The sequence below is a fragment of the Lycorma delicatula genome, chromosome 1 (assembly GCF_047948215.1).
Source record: "Lycorma delicatula isolate Av1 chromosome 1, ASM4794821v1, whole genome shotgun sequence".
Lineage (NCBI taxonomy): Eukaryota > Metazoa > Arthropoda > Insecta > Hemiptera > Fulgoridae > Lycorma > Lycorma delicatula.
Window position 1 is genome coordinate 400,594,893 of NC_134455.1, and position 25,646 is coordinate 400,620,538.

At 31.5% G+C, this 25,646-nt stretch overlaps 1 long non-coding RNA gene across 6 annotated transcripts in view; it reads left to right on the forward strand.

Annotated features, from left to right (window-relative positions):
• The first annotated feature begins 20,397 nt into the window (after nucleotides 1–20,397).
• Nucleotides 20,398–25,646, forward strand: part of LOC142317417 (uncharacterized) — a 28,409-nt gene continuing 23,160 nt past the window's right edge. For 4 of the 6 annotated variants that reach the window (XR_012754740.1, XR_012754742.1, XR_012754743.1 and 1 more), the window contains exon 1: nucleotides 20,400–20,496. This is a non-coding gene — a long non-coding RNA (uncharacterized LOC142317417). Of the gene's footprint in view, nucleotides 20,497–21,732; nucleotides 21,888–25,646 lie in introns of all 6 variants that reach the window. The other 2 variants (XR_012754739.1, XR_012754741.1) reach the window with 1 other exon arrangement.

Genomic DNA, 25,646 nt, shown 5'->3' on the forward strand with positions numbered 1-25,646 from the left:
ACTTTTGTCAAAAGTCATTTAATCACGAAACCAGTTTAAAATTACATCTTTATATTCATACAAAAGAGAAGAATTATGTTTGTACCTTTTGTCAAAAGTCATTTAATCACAAAACCAGTTTAAAAATACATCTTAATTTTCATACAAAACAGAAGAATTATATTTGTAACTTTTGTCAAAAGTCATTTTATTGCAAAAGCAATTTAAACTTACATCTTAATATTCATACAAAAGACAAAAATTATATTTGTAACTTTTGTCAAAAGTCATTTAATCGCAAAGACAGTTTAAAATTACATCTTAATATTCATACAAAAGAGAAAAATTATTTTTGTAAATTCTGCGAAAAGGATTTTAATTACCTTTCTAGTTTAAAGCGACATCTTAATATTCATAACTAATTTCAACTATTTCTTATGATGTTATTTGTACTTGCATACATGGTCTCACACTCACTACAGACGTTGAGATGTTTGTTGTCATTGATTGATGGGCACATATGACATTGCCTGTGTTTTTTCTATAGCAATTCAGGTTCGATTATTCTTCTTTTAATTTTTAATACGTTTCTAATATTAAAGTCAGCGATGTTGGAAGTCTGGATTCTTCAATTCGTCTCATATGAGTTAAGGCAAGTGATTTTCTTAAATATATGTCCATATTTTAGGGATTATTTTTCATGAACATTCGAAAGGTGCATAGATCCTGAAAACTGTCAAGCATCTTGTCTACAATTAGATACTTGGAGGGATAATAATTGGACTGGCAATTGAGAGGAACATTTTCCATCTCGTGTACTGGAGTGTACTTTAGTGTCGTTAAAACTAACAGAAATAAAAACCGCTGAAGGGACATGGTTTCCCTGATTATAACACTTCCAGTTCCATCACTTTCTGTAGATTCCTCACATCTTCTTTACTAGAATTAAATATACCAAATAAATACAGTAGTCCATTAAACCTTTTAATTCATAATTATTGTGATTAACAAAGGAAGTTGCGAAGCAGTAGTTTTAGTGATAATTTAGTAATTTTATGTTCTAATTAAAACAGTAATTCCCAATAATAAATTGAATTAATAGAGATTCAAGTTTTTAGCAGTTTCTTTTATTTGAGAAAGATGAGTCCTAATAACCTAAGTTCTTGAACTAATAAGTTCAGTACCCAATTTATAACAATTTTTTTCATAAACAGACTTTTGTCTCATTTCCTCTTCAACAATTCATCTGATACACTCATAGCGTTTTTGTTTTTAATTTCACATACATTGTCAGGACTTTCTATGTCACATTCACTATCGCTATCATATTCACTAAATATAGATTCACTGTCCTACAGATCATCAGTTCATTAAGATATCTTTAATTTCATTTTCATTCAAGCTTTTACTACATTCACAAGAGTACTTATACTCAGTAAACTCATAATTTGTTAAAAATGTAAAAAATACAATGACGATTTTATTACCAAAAAAAAAAGTAACATTGCTACTATCATCGGATTGATTGTGAACACTCGTAAAAGGTAAACCAATAAGTTTCATTGTACATGGCACTATAGATGACCTTGAAACACCCTTGAATACAGTGGACAATGAAAATCTGGGAAGTAGCAACTGTCATGTCAACATAGCCAACAAAAATATACCTCTCAGGTCAAAAATGACCAGACGACAACAATTAAGAGTTAAATTTGTATAACTTTGCAATTATTTTGAATTTATGCTTGTAAATTTACCAAAATATTTTTCAAAATATATAATATCAGAAAATATAAAAAAAATTACATTTTTTTTTAACACCTAAAAACATCTATTTAAGAAATATTTTGTTATATATTTTAAGAAATATATTTCAGCAATTACATTTACCATTTCTATTTGAATCTTGCCCGATCTTTTGTAAAGGCAAAAAAATCTCCTCTTTACTATTTATTTTTTCCACACAGAATCTTCCCTTTCTAAACCACCCTGATATATTTCCCAATTTGTTTATTGATGTGCTCTTCTCTTCTTTGTATTCTCTACAAGTTTTATAACATTTTAAAGGTTACTGAAAGGAGAGACATTCCACTGTAAATTTTGTCTCCTCTTTTGTGTCAAGGATGAATTGGGGCAGAGTGGCCATTCTGGCAGGTTTTTTTTTTGTCTTCCAAATATTTTCTGTAATAGATCATTGATTAATTAGCTAATAATCATAATTTAAAAAATTACACAGTTATTGGGTCCTCACCCGGATGCTTTATTAATTTTTAGAGATCTGTTTATTCTTTATTTCTTGTTTATTCAGGGGACTTGAGTTTTCTAGTTTAGTTACTGGTTACAAATAGTTGAGCTTTTTACTGGATTTTTTAGCAGATTCAACAGTTTTTCAAAATTATTGACTAAAATTTTACTATCGCAAAATAATATTTTTTGTTAAATTTTATATGTATTCAATTTTTTATAAAATAAATTTCTTTATGAAATAGAGTATTTTATTGTAATAAAAAAATTAGTTTATTATATTTCAGTTTTAGAAATGTTTGTAATATATAAATTGCGATTATTATGTGATGTTAAGAAATAATATTTTGTTCATAAATTAAAAGATTTCAGAATTATATAGTCTGATTTTACAATATGTATGTGAAATGAAAACTTAATCTTCCACTTAAATATTTAAGTGGATTAAACTATATTTATATACTCTTATTATTTAAAAATTATGTTTTTGATTAATTTTCATATGTACATTCAAAGTTATTTATTTTTTTAATCAAATAAAGTTCTACAAAAAGCAGATTGCTCTTTTATTTAAAATGTACACGATTCCTTTTCGTAAGAACAGTTGGTTGTATTATATTATGACCAGATGCATTTATCCTGTACCAGTTAGATAATTAAAACTAAATTAAAGCTACCCCGTCTTTCCCTGACCTACATTGTGAATCTGCATAGTCTTAACTTTTCCGTTTAAATTTTTTAGTGTCCCAGCCATGGGGGTTTAAATGTGGTGGCCTCATATCAAAAAGTAGATGATTTTGAGGTTGTTTCATTTATAAAAATCTCATTTTTGTACATTTAATGGTATGTCATTGTTATAATCTTAGGCATATATAGACAATGGTAATGATAATTTTTTCCAGAATTTTTTGTTTTTTTTAACTCATTTTCTCTCTCTCTCTTCTCCAGTCTATTTCTTTCCAGACCATCTTCTTTTTCTATTTTCCAACTCGTGATTGAAAATTAACTTTCTAAACAGATCTTGTTTTAAAAAGGTTTCAACAATACCTACGTCTTGGAGAACCTTTTGAATCGCTTCAGTCTAATTAATTTATTTTGTTTTTCTTTCTGCAGAATTCTATTTTTTTTTCAGTATTCTATTATTACTTTTTAAAAAGATGAAACAAAAGAAACAGTCTTTCTTTTCTCAGTGCCTAATAAAAAGTTTTGTATTTTAATAGAATAATAATGAAATTACAATTACTGGGAAATTATTAATGTTCAGTAATGACACAAATTCATAAAATAGTAAAGTATTAGCGGTTAATAAAATGTACAATCAAAGATATCAAAAAAAGTGGGGATAGACTTTTTTTTTTTGTAAAAATTGATGTTGTACACCTTTTTTCAGCCAAAGTTGTTGTACATCACTCTCGTATTATATATATAGACAGGTAGAGTTTAGTAGTACATTGAAATATATTGGGATTAACAGTTTACTAAAAAGTAATTAATATTGTCAACTGAATTGTTACCTGGCTGAGGCGGGACAGGGTGAGCCTTATTTGTTGTACCATCTAACAGATGACATCATCAAATTATTAATAAAATGACGTATTTGTATATAAAATACAAACACAACGAACTAGTACAATACAATGACTAATATACTTGACCCAGCAGTTGGCAAGGAGAAAACTTTCAGCTCTTGTATTGTAATAAAATACCAATAAAGTATTTGGATTTTAAAATCTGTACAATTTAATACATCAACATAAAATATGAGAGTTAGAGTTTTGTGGTTTTTTTTACAAAACTGTTGATTTGTTAATTACATTTTTTTTCAGCAAAAGTGGTTGCTGTTATAGATCTTTCTCATATTATGATTCCAAATCTGTACACGTGAGTAGTACACAGAAATACACTCAGTTGCTAATCGGTTCATTTTACAGTAGAATAATGAGATATTAACAGTTTTCTTGAAAACTATCAGTGTGGTCAATAATTGAAATATTAATTAAATAATACATTTATTCTTTCAAAGTGCTTGCACATATCATATCTGTCTACAATCATTCATTTTCTACATCTTCAATTTTGATATTTTTCTCTTTCATGTCTCTCTTTAACTTAGTTTTCATTTTCTGTTTTTCAAAATAGTCCGCAAATTTTTTCATTGTTCTATTTTTATTCATACTTTTAATGTATCGATACAATTTACTGACTTGAAGAAAGCTTTTGTCAATGTACCTCAAAAATTGCTACGGAACTCTATAGAAGACCAACATATAAATTGTATTAAGTTAGGTACAACATGCCAAAAGCTGTGTAAAGATAAGAGTCAAGTATTGAGATTTTGTTGTTATTAGTAAAAGTGTGGGACAAAAATGCCTATTACTTCTAATTCTCTTTAAGACAAAACAAAATTTTATCAGTTATATAAACTTTGTTCTTACAAATTGATAAAAAATGTGTGGTATGATGGTAGTCCAGATTGGTGGTGATGAGAATATTCACTTTTGTTTGCGGATGACCAGGTGGATGGATTTATTGTTCTAAATTTGACCAACTTTTATTAAAACAGACTTTACTGTAATTGGTTTTCAGGATTAGATTTAATCTAAAACTTTCCATTTAATTTTATAAGTTTTCTTATTCCTCTTCTGTTTTGTTGTAATAAAAAGTTAAAATTAATACTGAAGTATAATTAAATACAAAAAAAAAAAAAAAAAAAAAAAAACGCCAATTAAAATATTACAGGTTTATTTGTAAATAATTTAATTTAAATAGTATATATTATTTATTTCAGCAACTAATTACTTAGTTTTAGTCAAATATGGATGTTATAGCATGTGAAAAATGCTAACCTAACCTGGATTTGAACTCAAAACCTTCTGGATGAAAGACAGACTTGTGTAATACCATGATTTCTAACTGAAACCTAATAAAAACATAGATATATTTTCGTTATTTCTAAATAACTCAAATCATTTTTAATTTAACTTATGTAATTTTGTCATTTTTCCCATTTTCATAAAACAACATTAATCGATTTATAAAAACCCTTTTAATACTAGGTTATTACAAACTACACTTTTACTTCCAAATTATATAATTTTACTTAATGTAATATTAAAAATTAAAAAAACATCAATTTTGGAAATTTATCCAAAAAGTGTATTTATTTACAATTATAAAAAAAAAAAATGTTATACATAGTAATTAAAAAATATATATCACTTATATTGTCTTAAATTATATTTTACATAAAAGTTCAGTTATACAAATTTCCAAAGAAAATAATCAGGGTGATATCCAACCCCCCACCCCACCATAATTATTATGGTCCTATTATTCCTGTCTGTTTTCTTTTACTTAAATTACCTTAAACTTTTTTAATTTGTAGTAACTTTTTCCTCTTCTTTTTTTACACTTAACGAGCTTTCTGTACCATGTAGTTTTTATTTTTTTTACGCTAAAATAAAATCTCTCCTTGTGTATATAGTTTTAAGTGCTTGTTTAAATCGTATTAGATTCTATATAATAGAACTCTTTGGTGTTGTCTTTTTTGTTTTTTTAAAACGTAATGGATTGTTTTTGTTTTTTACTGTAAAATTTTTTCTCCTTGTGTTTAACGGTTTTATTATATAGTTATTTTTTCTCTTGTACTAGTGATATAGTGAAGCTCACTAAATACACTTAGATGTGAACCTTTTTCCTTCTCTGTTTACCTTATTTAATCTCTTACTTTTCTTAATATAGTCAATAAAGTATTTTTCTTCTATCTAATCTCTCTTGATAAGTTGAGCTGTTGTTGTTTCTATTATATTAAAAAATTTATTAGCTTAAATCTTTTTATGTAAGCGTTATGATGTAGCAAAACTTAAAAGTAATATACTTCTACATGAAATGCTAATAAAATTAAATTTGAAATAAATTGATCGTTGTTTAGTTATTATAATCATTGTTAAATATAATTGACTTTTTTTTAGTTTTACTGGCATTAACTGCTATGGTCATTAGCCCAATGGAAAATATAGCATATGAATAATTTCATAACTGATTTCTTAATTTTTTTACATGATTTAGTTAGATTTCATAATAAAGTTAGCGATTGTAAAGGGTACAATGATTCGATTTCTGGAAAATTTCTACATATTTTTTCGTTTCACATCCCCCCAGACACCAAAACCACCATCAGCTCAAAAATTTATATATATATATATATATATATATATTTCACTTTCAAATTGTTCCTTAAAAATAACTTGTCACAAAATCTCAGTTAAGTTCATTAACGTACAAAATCAGAAAAGGGGGGTGCATTTTCAAAATATCACTATAACTTAATTATTAAGAAAAATATAGAATTCATTTAAAGTTGTTACTACTCTATCGATAAGGGCCTAAAACTTATATAAGTAAAGTTTTTTGATATCGCCAACCATTGGCCCAGGGTGTGTAAAAATGTAGTTTTGAAGATAAAAAGTTATACCCTCCCTAGGCACAGTCGGCAATCGACTGTACCTAGGCACAGTAGGCAATCAGTTTAAATTAGTGCTCTAAACATTACCTAAAACTTCTGTTCTTTAAGAATTTTTGATATGACCTACCCTTACGACAAGGGATGACCAAAATGCTCCTGAAGTTGTAAAAAGATGGGGCATGGTAAGTTTTTCTTAACTTTAAGGTGGAAATCTTTTTTTAACACTGATGAAATCTACCAGCGTGCGGAATGGATTTTGCCTTCCAGCGTGCGGAATGGATTTTTTTTTATTCAAATATTTATTTAGTCCCTGGTTCAGATGTTTATTTAAACATTATAAATTGTCTGATATTTTACATTATTCATGCATGTGAAACACCACTGTATATGTTAAACATGTGAGGTGTTTACATGTGCAGTATTCATTCAACCCTCCTCTATGGATCATGAGACCTTGCCGTTGGTGAGGGGGCTTGAGTGCTCAGGGATACAGAGTAGCTGGACCGAAGGTGCAACCATATCGGAGAGGTATCTGTTGAGAGCCAGACTAAGGAATGATTCCTGAAAGAGGGCAGCAGCTCTTTCAGTAGTTGTTAGGGGCATGAGTCAGGACGACTTAAACGGCAGTATCAACATCACTCAGTCCTCTGAGTACTGCGCAGCTGAAAGCAATGGAAAACTACAGCTGTTTTTTTTTCCAAGAAAATGTGGCTCTGCATTTTCAAAAGCAATAATGGAGGCGCCTTCCTTGGTAAAATATTCCGGAGGTAAAATAGTCCCCCGTTCGGATCTCCGGGTGGGGACTACTAAGGAAGGGGTCACCAGAAAAGTAAAAAATAACATTCTACGAGTCGGAGCGTGGAATGTTAGAAGCTTAAAAAAGGTTGGTAGGCTAGAGAATTTAAAAAGGGAAATGGATAGGGTAAACGTGGATATAGTAGGAATTAGTGAGGTTCGGTGGGAAGAGGAAGGCGACTTTTGGTCGGGTGACTTTAGAGTAATTAACTCAGCGTCAAATAATGGGCAGGCAGGAGTAGGTTTCGTGATGAACAAGAAAATAGGGAGGAGAGTGGAGTATTTCAAGACGCATAGCGATAGAGTCATTGTAATAAGGATAAATTCAAAACCTAAACCGACAACGATTGTTAACGTCTATATGCCTACAAGCGCCCATGATGATGATGAGGTAGAATGTGTATACGAAGAGATTGATGAAGCAATTAAACACGTAAAAGGAGATGAAAATTTAATAATAGTTGGAGATTGGAATGCAAGCATTGGAAAAGGCAAGGAAGGAAATATAGTGGGTGAATACGGGCTGGGCAAAAGGAATGAAAGAGGGGACCGACTTATAGAGTTTTGCACGAAGTATAATTTAGTAATTGCCAACACCCAATTTAAAAATCATAATAGAAGAATATACACTTGGAAAAAGCCAGGCGATACTGCAAGGTATCAGATAGATTATATCATGGTTAAGCAAAGATTTAGAAATCAACTCGTGGACTGCAAAACTTACCCTGGAGCAGACATTGATAGCGACCATAATTTGGTGATAATGAAATGTAGATTGGGTTTTAAAAACCTGAAGAAAAGGTGTCAGATGAATCGGTGGAATTTAGAGAAGCTTGAGGAAGAGGAGGTAAAGAAGATTTTTGAGGAGGACATCGCTAGAGGTCTGAGTAAAAAAGATAAGATAGAAAATGTAGAAGAAGAATGGGAGAATGTTAAAAAGGAAATTCTTAAATCAGCAGAAGCGAACTTAGGCGGAATAAAGAGAACTGGTAGAAAACCTTGGGTTTCAGACGATATATTGCAGCTGATGGATGAACGTAGAAAATATAAGAATGCTAGTGATGAAGAAAGTAAAAGGAACTATCGGCAATTAAGAAATGCTATAAACAGGAAGTGCAAACTGGCGAAAGAAGAGTGGATTAAAGAAAAGTGTTCAGAAGTGGAAAGAGAAATGAACATTGGTAAAATAGACGGAGCATACAGGAAAGTTAAGGAAAATTTTGGGGTACATAAATTAAAATCTAATAATGTGTTAAACAAAGATGGTACACCTATATATAATACGAAAGGTAAAGTCGATAGATGGGTGGAATATATTGAAGAGTTATACGGAGGAAATGAATTAGAAAATGGTTTTGTTGAGGAGGATGAAATGGGAGAAACAATACTGAGATCTGAATTTAAGAGAGCATTAAAAGATTTAAATGGCAGAAAGGCTCCTGGAATAGACGGAATACCTGTAGAATTACTGCGCAGTGCAGGTGAGGAAGCGATTGATAGATTATACAAACTGGTGTGTAATATTTATGAAAAAGGGGAATTTCCGTCAGACTTCAAAAAAAGTGTTATAGTAATGATACCAAAGAAATCAGGGGCAGATAAATGTGAAGAATACAGAACAATTAGTTTAACTAGTCATGCATCAAAAATCTTAACTAGAATTCTATACAGAAGAATTGAGAGGAGAGTGGAGGAAGTGTTAGGAGAAGACCAATTTGGTTTCAGGAAAAGTATAGGGACAAGGGAAGCAATTTTAGGCCTCAGATTAATAGTAGAAGGAAGATTAAAGAAAAACAAACCAACATACTTGGCGTTTATAGACCTAGAAAAGGCATTCGATAACGTAGACTGGAATAAAATGTTCAGCATTTTAAAAAAATTAGGGTTCAAATACAGAGATAGAAGAACAATTGCTAACATGTACAGGAACCAAACAGCAACAGTAGCAATTGAAGAACATAAGAAAGAAGCCATAATAAGAAAGGGAGTCCGACAAGGATGTTCTCTATCTCCGTTACTTTTTAATCTTTACATGGAACTAGCAGTTAATGATGTTAAAGAACAATTTAGATTCGGAGTAACAGTACAAGGTGAAAAGATAAAGATGCTACGATTTGCTGATGATATAGTAATTCTAGCCGAGAATAAAAAGGATTTAGAAGAAACAATGAACGGCATAGATGAAGTCCTACGCAAGAACTATCGCATGAAAATAAAGAAGAACAAAACAAAAGTAATGAAATGTAGTAGAAATAACAAAGATGGACCACTGAATGTGAAAATAGGAGGAGAAAAGATTATGGAGGTAGAAGAATTTTGTTATTTGGGAAGTAGAATTACTAAAGATGGACGAAGCAGGAGCGATATAAAATGCCGAATAGCACAAGCTAAACGAGCCTTCAGTAAGAAATATAAGTTGTTTACATCAAAAATTAATTTAAATGTCAGGAAAAGATTTTTGAAAGTGTATGTTTGGAGTGTCGCTTTATATGGAAGTGAAACTTGGACAATCGGAGTATCTGAGAAGAAAAGATTAGAAGCTTTTGAAATGTGGTGCTATAGGAGAATGTTAAAAATCAGATGGGTGGATAAAGTGACAAATGAGGAGGTATTGCGGCAAATAGATGAAGAAAGAAGCATTTGGAAAAATATAGTTAAAAGAAGAGACAGACTTATAGGCCACATACTAAGGCATCCTGGAATAGTCGCTTTAATTTTGGAAGGACAGGTAGAAGGAAAAAATTGTGTAGGCAGGCCACGTTTGGAATATGTAAAACAAATTGTTAGGGATGTAGGATGTAGAGGGTATACTGAAATGAAACGACTAGCACTAGATAGGGAATCTTGGAGAGCTGCATCAAACCAGTCAAATGACTGAAGACAAAAAAAAAAAATTCATTCAACCCAGATGTAAGGTTTTTTGAAAACATTTTTTTTTTCGGCTTAGGATTTTTTTAAAAGTATTCAGGTTGTTAGGTGGATTTCCCCCAATCAGCATATTACACAATCTCCTTCTGGTCATGGTGCTTCAAAAAATTGGTTAACAGATTTGGTTATTACTTCAACTTGTTTCTGGAGTGTAGGGCCATTGATGATGTGTTTTATAGTTTGCTCCAGGTACAAAGCTGAACATACTAAAGCAGTAAAAAGCTTGCGAGAATCAATTTTTTTTTTTGATCTGCAACTAAATTGGAAGACCAAAAGGCAGTGGAACATAGTTGCTGGCTTCCTTAGATTCTTAGCCCTGCAGAGGATGGCTGAGGGTGTCTGATGCTATTATAGAATAGCAACCTGTGTAGCTAGGGGCCTGCCTGGGTGCTTACTACCTACCAAGGTAGGTGTTTTGGCATGACGTCCCAGTAAGCTTAGATATTTGCTGTTAGGATGAGAATGGATCTTTGGATAAATGTGTGATGAAGCTGCAATATGGGAGGGTGTAGGCATTTACCCTGCTTCTGAAAGCAGACCAGAGCAGAGAAAAATAGGGTAAGTTTTCATTAGAAGCTTATTAAATTTGTGAATCTGTTTCTTGATTATTGAGTAAACAAGAGGTCTTTGAGTAAATTGAATTACAAGACAGAATTATTGTTGCAATCAAAATTTTGTTTTATAACAAAATGTAATTGGTGTGAGATTAGTACTTTTGGTGTCTAAAGACTCAATCAACCAAGTAATGATCTGAGTGCACATTCTAATTGAAGTTAGATAAGGGAAGAATTTTTGTGTGAAACCTTCAGAGTTAGAGGAAGGCATGGGGATCACACTTCTGCTAATCGGTTTATTTGATTGAGAGTTGTAAGTTATGGTAGGTGGATCATGGTTGGAAGAAGGCAATGGTAAGTTGTGTAAATACAATGATGGAAGTGTCTGCAGAGGCATTTGCATTGTTAGCTTCCTGACAGAGGCCAGACTGATGACTGTGAAGTGTTACCAGGTTTAGAGGGTCTAAAAGATGACCTCTGGTAAAATGGTAAAACCCATCAGGACTAGGAACAGAGGAGGATATGTGGTGACTGGGATTATCACAATGTGGAGGGGGTCTTCCCCTATGGGGTCAGGATGTGGTAAAGAGCTTGAGCTGTACTGCAAACCGCTTAAAAAAATAAATAAATGTCACAAATGACTGACAAAGTACACTGCACAACATTGAAATAAATATAGTAAACAGAGAACTAACACTTCTGTTAGCCATTAAGTTAAAATAAAATTAATTAAGTACATTTAATTTGGTTTAATAATTAATTTTATTTCATTTCTAATTTTTACATTTTTCATATGTAAAAAAAAAAAAAAAACTAGTAAAATAACTTTGGTGTATAAATAATAGAAACACTTTTTTTTGAAATACAGTACTATGCTGTACATTTCTATAAATGTAAATAATATTCTGATTTTTATAATAGCTGTTAAAAAACATGTAACAAAATAAATATATGTTGCTGCAATGCACCTGTACACATATAAACATAACATAGATTTTTAACATACATACATTTTAAAATTACTCGCTATGAATGATGAGACCTTGCTGTTGTTGAGGGGGCTTGAGTGCTCAGTGATTCAGAGTAGCTGGACTGAAGGTGCAGCTGTATCGGAGAGGTATCTGTTGAGAGCCAGACTAAAGAATGATTAATGAAAGAAGGCAGCAGCTCTTTCAGTAGTTGTTAACGGCATAGGTCGGGAGGACTTACAGCCATAGCAACAACAGTTAATCTTCAGTACTGCGCAGCTGAAAGCAATGGAAAACCACAGCTGCTTTTTTTTGCAAGAAAATGTAACTCTCTGCATGTTCATATATAGTAAAGATGGAGGCGCCTACCTTAGTAAAATATTAAAAAAGAACATTTTATGAGTCGGAGCGGAATGTTAGAAGTCTAAAAAAGGTTGGTAGGTTAGAAAATTTAAAGAGGTAAATGAATAGATTTAATGTAGATGTAGCAGGAATTAGCAAGGTTTGGTAAGAAGAGGAAAACGACTTTTGGTCAGGTGATTTTAGAATAATTAACACAGCTTCAAATAAAGGGCAGGCAAGGAGTAGGTTTCGTATTGAACAAGAAGATAGGGAAGAGAGTAGATCTGATTGAAATCCTTTTACAAATATAATTGATTTACTTCTATATTGTGTTATTGACATAAATTAATTGAACTGTCTTTGTATAGGTGAACACTAGACTGAACAATTATCAAAACTGTAACTGAGCTTGTAATTTATTAAGGGATAAAACAAACTCATACAAATTACATTTAACATTTTATTATATGTTTTTTAGTTACTTTAATGAAACTTGTTTTTTTGTAAGTTGTGTTCTTTGTAGAATCAGAAGTTTACATCCCAGAATGTAAAATTAATATATTACAAATTAATAATTCTGTTGAATTAAATATATAAAATATGCATACTGACGGTATTCCTTTTTTGAGCTTAGCAATCCCAAAACAAGAAGATGAATCTTTGGCATTATTTTAAATGTAAAAATTGATTTAATTTTTTTGAACTTCCTGATAATTTTAATTTTATGAATCTGAGTTTTAAAGGATAGAGAAATATGGTACAAATAAGAATCGAATACCTACTTGGTTAGCTCTTAATCAAAAATTTATATTGTTTTCACGTTTAATCATCTCAGTCATTCCAGAAGTTTCTACATAATGCTTCATGCATTGCCACTCAAACCCTCTTTCGTAATCTAGTACTCGAATGATGATTTAATATGAATAAATAGAGAATAATGAACTTTTATTTGCATTTGAAGTTATTAAATTGATCCCATTAAATTCTCTCAGAATGACAAAGCGCAATATTTTAAAAGAAAACAGATATAAATTACAATACAACTGAATATAGGGAGAAAGGAATAAAGCAGACGAAATCTAATTTTAAATAAAGTAGATTGGCTATATATTAAAAATAACATTAATAATTTATTTGATTGAATGAAGACACATCAACACAACCCTTGCGAGGTACTCCTACTCGCCATTCTTTGTCTCTCTTACACGCACAAAGCTTCAACCATGGCAGTTATACTCCGCCACGCTGCTTCCGAGGCAAGCATCTTAGGGACTACATTCCCGACCCTTAACTCCCAAAACTCATCCACTACTGGGCGCCTTACATCATGCCACCGCCCACACCATAGCACCACATGTTATGGGGAGTTAACGACCCCACAATACTGACATAGAGCAGAAGCCCAATTCCCAATCCCCAATTCCCAATTCCCAAACCAAAATGCTTTGGATATGCTCCAAAGCAGCCGTGGTTACTCAAAAACTGTGTCAGCTCATAAGATAGGTTTCCGAATGTCCTCCTCATCCAGACAATTATTTCTGGGATGAGGGATATGGTCATTCACCCGTTCTCGACTCTCTCCATCTCTCCTGCCACTGGTTGTTAAGCCATCTACACGCGTCACCGGCCGCCGTACCCCGCTCCTCTGCGATGGGACTCAAGAGTGGCACTTTGGCAATGAAAAACACCGCCTCATGGGATACACTCCTGTACCAACAAGCAATCTGCAAGGCAAGCATTCTCTGCAGCCCATCCAGGAGCTCCCTGAACCGCCTGGCGCTAAGGGCTGTAATCCATACCGGAGCCTCATACAAACACACTGACTACGCCAAACAGGCGAGGAGTCTCCTCTTGCTGGTAGATGGTCTGCCAAGAATTCTCATTAGCTTCGCTAGGGCACTAACTCATCCTCATTGCTAACCACCTCGCGAGTGTGCTCAAGAAAAGTCCTCCGCCTGTCCAACCAAACACCAAGGTACTTAGCCTTGCTGGTGGTCGCAACATCAGTTTCACCGACTCAGGAAACGATGGGGTCAAGCCTTCTGCCAGCCAAGACCACTGCTACCGTCTTCCGTTCTGCTAATTTCAGGCCATTTGATTCGAGCCACTCCTTTGCCATGCAAATTGCTGCATTGCCCTGTTCAGCCACTTCTTGTTGTGCTACTAGGGCCGTGACCCCTTCCGGATACACGATTCTCAACACAACATCGTATGCGACGTTCCATAGCAGAAGACCGAGAACTGAGCCCTGCGACACATCACCCTCCAACTCATGGGTAATTTGCATTACTTCAGAGTTGGCGACTACATACCTACGGGACAGGTACAGATTTACGATTCGCCGGAGTACGCACTTGCACCACGTCTCTCCACTTCATCATGAGTCACTCGCCAGGGCAGGGTATAGCAAGCGTTTTCAACAAGCGGAATCATCCTGATACGCCAGGAACCAGCAGCAGCCTCATCGACCAGCTTCATTACTCGGTTGAGAGAATGCACTGTGAACCTACCTTTGCAAAAACAATACTACCTACCCTACCCATGCAACTCGGTCGTCAATCTACCCACAAGAAGGCGCTCGAATAGCTTATCAAGTGTACTCCGTAGGCACAAAGGACGGTATCCAGTGACATTAACTTCCTGATTCCTACCCTTTTCCAATAGCACCAACCGAGCAACCTTCCAAGCATCTGGCACAAAGTCATGTGTAAGCAGTAGTTGGCAGCATCTTGTAGCTTTTGCGGGACCACATTGACCAGGACCTGCACTGCATCACTCGGTGTTTCTAGATGGACTAAATGGTGATGCCATCTGGTCCAGTATTCTATTATAAATATTTTATTAAAAATTAATCCAAAGATGAAAAAATAAAATCATTAAACTTATCAAGAAATTTTTTTAGTATATTTAATAATTATATTATTGTAACCTCAAACAGTCAGACATTAATTAACTCTTGGAATACTTTGTTTTTATCCAATAAACTCATCAGCAGTTATGCTAAAACCTAATTTATGCTTAAATATTTATTAATAACATGAATAATGTACATAAAAAACCTGTTACCCATTTTTTTAAGTAAACACATATATATTGTTATAGTTAGTGTTAATCTCTATAAATATTAGTGTAGCTAGCATGTAAATGTTAGTAGTTAGCAATTAGTATAGTAATTGTTAGTAACATTTATTTTTTGCGTACATATAGTTGCTATATTTCAGCAAGCATTAACGAAATGATAAGATATGTTTTTCTTTTAAGACATTATAAATTTAATCTGCTCAGAAGGTTGACATAATAATTATTATTACATATGTGCCTATCAATTAATTACAGCAAACCAAGAATGGGTTGATAAAATCATAAATATTGAAAGAATTGATAAGAAGACAATAAAAATATTAATTATTTAGAAAATTTCTTTTTAAATTTAATGTATATAAAGGGTTGACAGGATATTTGTTTATTAAAATATTATATGAAACAAGAAATCTAAAGCATTGTGAAAATAAAAGTTTCTGTTATCATACCTGAACGTGAAATAATTAATATAAAGGAATGTAAAAATAAAATTATTGATATAAACATTAAAACGATTATTTACAATTCAGCTAAGGGTAAATAAAGAATGAAATCATAAGGATGTGTATGTAAAAGACAGTTTAAAAATTAATCCACATTCCTCAAGGACATGGGGGTGGTAATCCATGAAAGAATGGTTGAAAATTTGTGTTGCTAGGGTGAAATGCAAAATAAGTGGTTTGCTAAACAAAATAATTTTTGTTTATATAAATAAATTACAAAGTAAACTGCTAACGTTTCCTCATTAATTTTAGGGTTGATTAGGACAAGATTAACTTTTTAACTGTGGTTTGGGTTACAGCCACCTCTGAAACAATATGGCCTGCAATAAAAAAAGGTACCAATAAATATAAATTTTTTACATTCTAATTTTTTAATAAATTTGTAAAAAAAATGTCTATTAAGAGGCTGAATACAAGGAGAGCGAGTAGTGGAAGTAGTTGGAGTGAGGTTATCCTAGAACAGTCATTCTTTTTACGGAAGATAAAAATAATAGCAGAAAATGTTAATTATCACACTGAGGAAGGGGAATGAAAACCAGTAATTACTAGCTATATTTTTAGTAAATTATTTAGTATTTGTGAATAAAAAAGCAATTACTACTTCAGTTAATTTTATCAGTATTTATTGAAATACTATTTACCGATACTACTAAGTAAATACTGAAATTTGGGGGAATAATACGTTTCATTTACTTAAATTTATCAGTTATTACTAGCTTGTTGATTGTTAGTAATAACCATACTAAAAACATTTACAGTTTAATAAAATGGCTGCATTTATGAGCATTTGTACTGTAAAAACAGTGTGTGATGTAAGAACAATCAGTGATGATCAGTACAAGAAAATTTGTGTTTGCGAAAGAATCTGTTGAGTTTTTGACAATATTTTTTTTACCTGAAACAAATGAAACTAGAAGAGTTACTTTAAGCATGCAACAAAAAACTGAAGTTTTTCTCAGACATTAATCACATCCAGGATTTCAGAATGGTGTTAGCAAGGATTTCATACAGAAGAACTGATACAAAAGCATTCAATTATGTTCTCGAAAAAGCAGTTTTTAAGGAAAATTGATGAATAATTTTTTTCTGAAATGCAACTGAAATTGCTAAAGCCAAAGGAAAGTGGAGTATTAGATTCAAAATTCCATATGTAATTGGTGCTGTTGATTGTAGAAAAAAATAATTATATTTCATTATATAAACTAAAAGGATTTGCCAGACAACATTGTAATGTGGACAACAAAGTATCCAGCACCGAAGCTGTATGGTCTGGAAGCACTCATGATAGCTGGATTTTAAAACCCAGCATAATTAGTAATGACATTTGTAAATTTAGATCTAAATTCATCAGGTTCTATAAGTATTTTCCAAATTTAAAGCAATATTACACAAACAAGTTGCTCTTCAAAACTTTTAATCTTTTTTTTATACAAGAAAAAATTTACAATCTCATTAGAGACATATTTGCAGACTGGAAACATGACAAACAAAATTTTATTTCTAAAAACCAAGTAGGATTCTTTAGAAATAATATTTTATTTGTTTGTAATGACACACCACCACAAATGAAATAATGAATAGGCAAATATGATGATATGGAATATCAAATGTTTGGTTTCTTTCTGGATGACCTTGTAATTATAATAATAACTACATGAATAGTGGGCATCAAGTTAAAACCCATGAAATACTTTGGAGAAGACAGATTCAAGGATAAAGGTACAGAATGATGGTGTAATGAATGACTAAGGAACTTGACACCAGAAAAGATAAACAAAATCTATGTTAAAGGGTTCTTCAAAGTCTCTAGTTCAAAGATTATTATTTACAAAGCCATCCCTAATCCAATCAGGACTTAAATGATAGCCGATTACTGGGAATATTAATAAAAATCCAATGTAATTATTTACGTTTAAAATTTTCACAGCTCAGAGATTTAGCTTGGTCCATTACAAATAACAATGTACATAACTCTCCTCATACTTAGAGTAACAGAAGAAATCTCAATTTTTTAATCAAAACCCAACAATCATCCAAATGTTCCGACAATTAACCTTTTAAACCATTTTTGCCACTTACATTCTACTGACCTTTTTTAAAATTCAAGATTTTTAAGAATATATCCTTTAAGAGAAGAATGAAGTAAATATTTGTTGAGATTTGCTGTTGAGCTTCTCTCCTTCAAGACATTTACAAACATTCATTCACCTCATTTATACATTATCATGAACAAACAAATTATAGATATCTACTTGCATTAAAAAAGTTTTTATCAGTTGATATTTATTTTGAACATATTCTAAGATATGTTAATACGAATTTAAAAAATAAACCGCTTAATAATGTCATCTGACACCAGTGTGAAACAGCTGCAAGGTAAACTATTTCCTTACTCAGTTCCTGTTGGGTCATCGCTGCTTCAGGTTGTATCTGCTCACAAGGGAGCGCAGCAAGTAAGATTTGTGTTTATATTGTGGCACCCTTGATGATGTTGAGCACGTGATCTTAGTGTGTCTCCAGTGGATGAATCCAAGTTCAAATCCTAGGAATGGCAATTACTTTTATGTGAATTTGAACAATAATTCATGGATACCAGTGTTCTTTGGTAGTTGGGTTTCAATTAACCACACATTTCAGAAACGGTCTACCTGAGACTGTATAAGACTACATTTCATTTACATTCATATATATACAATGAAGTAATACCTTACATTGGTTACGGAGGATAAAAAGAAAAAGAGTAAGGAGAGGCCTTATGCGGATGTACGAGTTCTATCGGTACCTGTGGGCTCCACTGTCTTCCTTGCCGACCACTTTCTGACAGGTCCGGTCTTCAAGAGTTATTTTTTGGAGGAGGGAGTTTAGATGATAAGAGCCTACACCAAAAAAAAAAACAACTAAACTCTTACAATATATCTGAAGTACATATTTTTTATAAAAAAAAGATAATAAATTTTGTTCGGTTTGTTGTTACGGAAGTATGTGTTTTTAAATTAATATCATCTCCGACCGTCATGTAAAAAAAGCTATGAAATAATTAAAATTATTACTTGTTTAATTTATTAACGACAATGTTATTTGAACTTTTATGTTCAATTACTACATTTTTGTATTACTTTTATATATAACGAAAACATTATTATTATCTTTTCATCTCAGGGATATTTCACATCCGGAACTGCAGTACGAGAGGCCATTGAGGCGTACATCATTTAGTGATGTGGTACATTTAACATAGTCTCTACAATCCTACACTTCTCCAGAATTACCGATCTTTTGGAATGTTGAATATAGGATCCAGGCCAACCTTTTCTATCCACTTCTTCGAATTTTTATTAATCAATCAAGTTGCTGTTATCACAACGGGAATGACTTTACTGAGTTCAGTCTGTAAATTTCCTTATACTCTATTGCCAGAGGGTTGTACTTAGTTATTTTATCTACTCAGCCTTAATAATATTGTGATCAGTTATCAATGAGAAGAGCAGTCTTTTCTTTAATGTTGTGGAGAACCACGTCTGGCCTATTCGAAGCAATAATTTTGTTAGAGAGATCTAACACAGTCTATAGTGCTCATTTTCCAGCACAGGCCTCGCCTTATATTCATAACAAGGACACTGCTCCCTGTCATCTGCGAGTCCTAATTTCAACGCCAACGCCTGATGAACAGTGTTTAATGTAAGATCGTGGTGATGCAGATTTCCTTGTCAGCCAGACTGGCGCACTCAGTTATAAAATGATCAATTGTCTCCGATAATTGGTGACACATCCCGCACTCATCACTGATTTTCTATGAACTGCTTGTAATTGTTCATCGCAACGACCTTATCCTGGATGGCATGTAAAAACCTTCAGTTTCTCTAAATAGAAGTCCGTTCCTCAGCCAACGAGTTTATGCGATTTGTCCATGGACAAATCTACCGTGGAGCGCCTTAGATTTCCATGCTTGTATCCTATGTCTAGTTGTAATGATACTATGTAGAAATTGTCAACATTCAGATTTAGAGGGGAGTAACCCTTGTCAGATGCAACTACTGCTTTGTCCAATGATGATGTTTCAGATCTGGAGAGAAAATATCACTTCATTGAAGCAATGTCTCTGTTACAAAGTGATTTTAGGTCGAGGAGGCCTCTATCATTTTCTTTAAGAGATATTTAGACATTTGACTTCGGATTTAGGGTGATGCATTCTGTATTTTGTCGGCGATGCGCGTACAAAGATGTTCATGTTTCAAGATATCTGGGACCAATAAACATCTCCTAACAAGTATATGAGAACATTGTTATTATTATTAAATGCTGGCTTAATATTTTTTATTTATTTTAATAAATTACAATCGCTTCTAAGAATTTTATGAACATTTCAGTACATTTTTTATTTTTACATTAAACCACTTAACTTTTCCGTGAATGAAAAATTATTTTTAAGTATGTTGTGCAATATTATACGTATGTATATATATATTTTTTCCAAGATTATATCCAGAGGTCGTATGTATTAAAGTATACAATTGCAATTGTATACAATGTGTTGGCATCACTGATCAATTTGTGGGAAAGCGTTGTTAGGAAGAGGTGTAGTAGACGTTGTAATTTTATTATTGTGTACTTGGTGTTTACTTTGTTTATCTGACTAAGTAAGTAATGTTATGCTATTCAAATATAAATCAATAGAATTTAAGTTTGAATTTTTTGTATTGATCAATTATTGGTGTGAACTTTAACCACTCATGTAAATTGTTCTAATTTTAACCCACCGGTCTGGTCAAGTGGTTAACGCGTCTACAAAGGTTGGCGTTATATATATATATATATATATATATATATATATATATATATATACACACACACATAATTTGAAATGTAGAACAAAGATGTGTGTAAACAAAGATTTACAAACCAATATTATCAATCTATTTCACTGACATATTATAAAAAGAACTTCAGTGAACCTGTGCTTATTGACATCTATATATTTAAACAAACTTGCATTGTTTTTTGAATTCTGCTTAATCTGAATAATGTTAGTATTTTTCCCTATTTTTGGTAACCTTTATTATTGTGGGCATGTTGAAAAAAAATGTGTATTCTAAAATTGGGCATACAAATTAGAAAAAGTTTTTAGATAACAAGAGTGTGGGCTGGTGGTTCAGCTTGTAATGGAATTTATTATTACCTTTTTGTATAGTTTTTGGTTGGGGATTCCTCCATTAAATCCAAAATGGCAGCTTCCAACTCGTGATGTTTTGTAGTAAACTTAATTAAACATTTTTATTAAATAAGTAAGTTATTTGTATATTTTTAGTCACAGGAACCAAGTGGTATAGTGAGTGTTCAAATCTTATAACTGGGAGATCTTTAGTTCTAGTTTTCATGTCTTATTTTTTTTAACTTATTATTTAAATAAAACACATGAAATAATGTTAGGTAAATATATTAATAAGAAATAGCAAGGTGATCAGGATGCAGAAAAAATATATTTTTTAATTTAATTAAAAATTCATCTTCAGAGTAATTATTTAATAGTGCCATCACAAATAAATCAATATCAAATATAACCTCATTCAAGCCACTATAAAACATAAAGAACAGTCATTAAGGAATTATAAGAAAGCTGTCTATGAGAGGTGTTTGGAAGAGTCTATTTAGTAATGTTGTTAAGTGTTTGATTTAATTCAGTAATATTTTGAAAGGATTTTGTTTGTCAAAGGTAAGAAGGAAATACCTTTGTCGTTATTTCATTCTGTTTCATCTGTTGTTTTCATGATTGTTTCTGTAATTTGCTGCAGTAAAATTAACCCTTGCTACCTTGTTATTTAATTTCTGGCTGATTTTGCATATTTTGATTTAATTATTTTGTTTGGATTTTTCAGTTCAAGTTTCTAGATTTTGAATTGAATTGTTACCTTGGCTTCTTGGTAGTTTAATGATCTTTTAAAGTACTTGATGGAATTTTGCAATTTTCTATGCTGTTGTGGCCTAATTTTCTATTTTTACCCTAAAACAAAGACTGTACAATTGCTATTTGGTAAGTATGTTAAATTTTAAATTGTATCTATTTATTTAATTGATATAGACAGGCATGAAACCCATGAATACAAAATCATATTAAAAAACCAACATAATTACATAACAAAATTTTCATTCATAAGTTAGAATAGCTCTTGAAAAGGTTAAGGTATTAAGTGTACTTTACATAGTATAGGTGGCATAGTAATTTTGAAAATTATACCAATCAATGTAGTTAATATGAAAGTTAAAAAACTGCAATAAATTAGGATAGTCAAAATAATTACTAAAAATTTTAGTAGCAAATATTAAATCTGCCCTGATCAGAAATCTCTCAATTCTTGGTATTTTTAACAAATTAAAGATATGAATAAAGTTATGATTGGTAATAGAATCATAGAATTGGCATAGAATCACTGATTTTATATGCAGCACGTAAAAAAAATTTCTATGTGGTATTTCAGGTAATTTTAATTGCAAGTCAGCAAAAGGTCACCATACAACAGAGTTTATTAATTTTAATTTAGTACTTCATAAATGCATGACCTAAAATTTTAATTAAAATTTGTAGAGTATCTCTTAATAAAATTTATCATTTTTAGTGACTTACAGTATTACCAGTTTATTCATTGAAGGCTATCAAAACATACAGCTAAGTCTTTAATAGAAGATACCTTTTGTATTGCAGTATTATTTTATATTATTCAGCTGCACAATTATATCAACATTTTGAAACCTTCCAAATTGAATATGAAATTAATATTTTTAAAGTTAGCAGAAATACTATTTTTGCTCACAGTTCAAGTTGATCGGAAGTAATTGAATATCAACTAGATTTGTAATCGGCTTAAACAATTTCATATATCATCTGCAAAAAATTAAAAAATGCGAATAGCATATGAATAAACAGTAATTTATAAATACAAGGAAAATTTGAGAACCAAATGCATGCCTTGTCTTAATCCATATCTAACATAAATAGGCTTAGAGATAAAATAATCAATTTTAACATAAGGAATTCTGTTTTTACGAAATGGATGTATCCAAGACAACAATTTATTATAAAATCCACACGCAGCAAGTTTTTTAATAAGTAATTTGATATTAACTACACCAATGGCACAACGAAAATCAGTAGAAAATGCATCAAGATATTAAAGAACGATTGAAGAGTTTAGTTAATAAAAAAATAAATTGTAGCAAAATTTTAATTATTCTTCAATGAAATAGCCTGTTTTTGTAGCAATGAAAGTTTATTGTTTAGTGTGGTTAAGCAACAGCTGTGATATCTCTTCTAATAATTCTCTTGTAAAAATGAACCTGCAGATCATCATTTTCAAGGCTAATATCTACCACTTCTATCCACCATTGATAGTCATACACACAAACAATAGTCTTTTTCCCTCAGTGAAAGTGGTGGAATACTTGACACCAGATGATCTTAGTCCTTGGAGTCTGAAGTAAAGTAACATCTTACAATGCCTTCTGACACAAGAACATATTTATGGTAGCTTCTAATACCGTAATTTTTATGGAAGTGATACACCCAAAATGCTACAACCAGCATCCAATTGTTCAATTTTGTGATGTGGGGCAATATATTAATCTTGGTCATTACATTCATATAGTTCTTTGTTCTGGTGAAAATAAATACTTTTGAAACAGTTAACACAAAGAGACTTTCCAGGTACTAAATTTAAATTTGGAAAAATGTGTTCTTTTAGAGCTTGCTCTAATGTTATTTGTCAAGGTTTTCTTAACTGTTTTTTTATGAGTTCTCAAAGGGTTGCAACAGAACTGTCAATGCAGGTGACTGAATGTTGACAAAAACATTTTCATGATATTTACAAACACTAGTGACATCTGAATTAACATGTAAAAAAATAAGTTATTTGTTTTCATCAGTAAATTCACAAATTTTAATGAGTTCTTTTGGCACTGTACCAGTACAATGTTTTGACACTCTTCATTCACATAAATTCCTTTGGGACATTGTTCTTCCATTGTTTTACTTGAAAAATAATGTAAAAATTTAAATAATTTAAAAATTTGCTAATATAATAATGAAAACTTATTTATTTAATAAACACTTTCAAAAACAGAATGAAATTTGCGACACTTGGTAAAGACGTGAACAGGTCACTGACTAATGTCAGACACCAGTCTGTAACTGCGAATCTAAATGATGCAACAAGCATAAATGAGTATGTTGCAACATGAATTTTCCTGATGACGAAATGAATTCAAGCGCCTGTTATAAGATTAGCACTGCAATTGAATGGTTCAAACAAGTCTATTTCAACTGTAGTATTAAGTATAAAAATATTAAATCGCCAAGAAGACAAGAAATCCCTTTTATTAAGTCAAAATTGTATTGCTTGTAGCAAGTTTTTCATGACTTTTGAGAGGTTATAAGTTTTTTATTAGTACAGTACACAAGAAACTATTTTATTTTCCATAAACATCTATAAAAACACTGCAAGCGGTGCAAATTTGAAATTTTTATTACCAGCCCGTCAAAATTATTTGTAGCCAAAACTTAAATCATGTAAAAAGATTAGTTTTAAAAAATGTAGGGTTAAGTATTATATCACTATTGATATTATTTGTGGTAAAACTACTAACAATACCTACATGTAAAAAAATAATTCAAACTGTGTTTAGCATCCTCGCCTCATCAAAATAAATTACCGAAAGTAAAATTTCACTGTTTTTCAAGATCAAATTTATCGGTAATTTTCTCGTAAAAAGAAGAGAGATAGGTAAATAACCGCTAGTCCATTCTTTCACCTTGAAAAAATATGAATATATTGCTTTTTGGTTCATTCTTTCCGGACAAACAGTTTTTTAGTTATGATTGTTTTCATAAACCCTTACAATCACAAAAATAGGTGTGTGTACCATAACAAAAATGGCCGCCACAGGTAAACTGCTTAAATAAAAAAAAAGGACTTTTTTTTTAAGGTCCTGAGACATGTGGAAAACAAGTGGGTGAGTTTGAATTTTTTTTGAATTAGTGTCAACCCTTGGGTCACATTAAATGGATTGACCCAGAAAGATATTTGGAATATATGTAAATTTGTACAATGTAACAAAAAATAAATATGGTGGAAAAACAAAAAAAAGTTTCTATGTGTAGAAATTTACTTTTATAATTGAGATTAATGTGTGTGTGTGTGTGTGTGCGCGCGCGTGTGTGTTTCCTGAATGAATTGCAAAAATTCAGTTAAAAACCTCCAGTAAAATAAACACTGATAAAAAATAATTCCTCTGTAGCAGAGATTTGAGTGTACAAGATTACACATTGTTCACATATCATTTTCATCTAATTGGCCCATGGTAAGGTAGTTTTATTGTTAACTACTTGAACAAATTGCAACATACACATTAAGGGAATAAAAAGTATACATATATATTTAATAACCCTTTGACAACATTTACAACCATTGCTTTCTTTCCATTCCATATTAATTCTACACAGTCTAATATGAATTTAGTTGTCAACATTATTTTTCCCTCCTTATCACACACTGTATGAATTTCATTTTTAATTAAAGTAGATTTATATTGTTTTTGTAGCTTATGGAACTCTCTCTTCTTCTTAATAAATTTATATTCATGATCAATATCAAATCCTGCTTAGGTGTGACATTTTTCATACACTGTAAAGTGACATTTCCATGTTCCATGCACTAGCTTCATGCTTATATTGCGAAAAAAAAAATTAATATTGTTTACAATCAATTTTTATGAGAAAATGTAATCATATATTCTTATT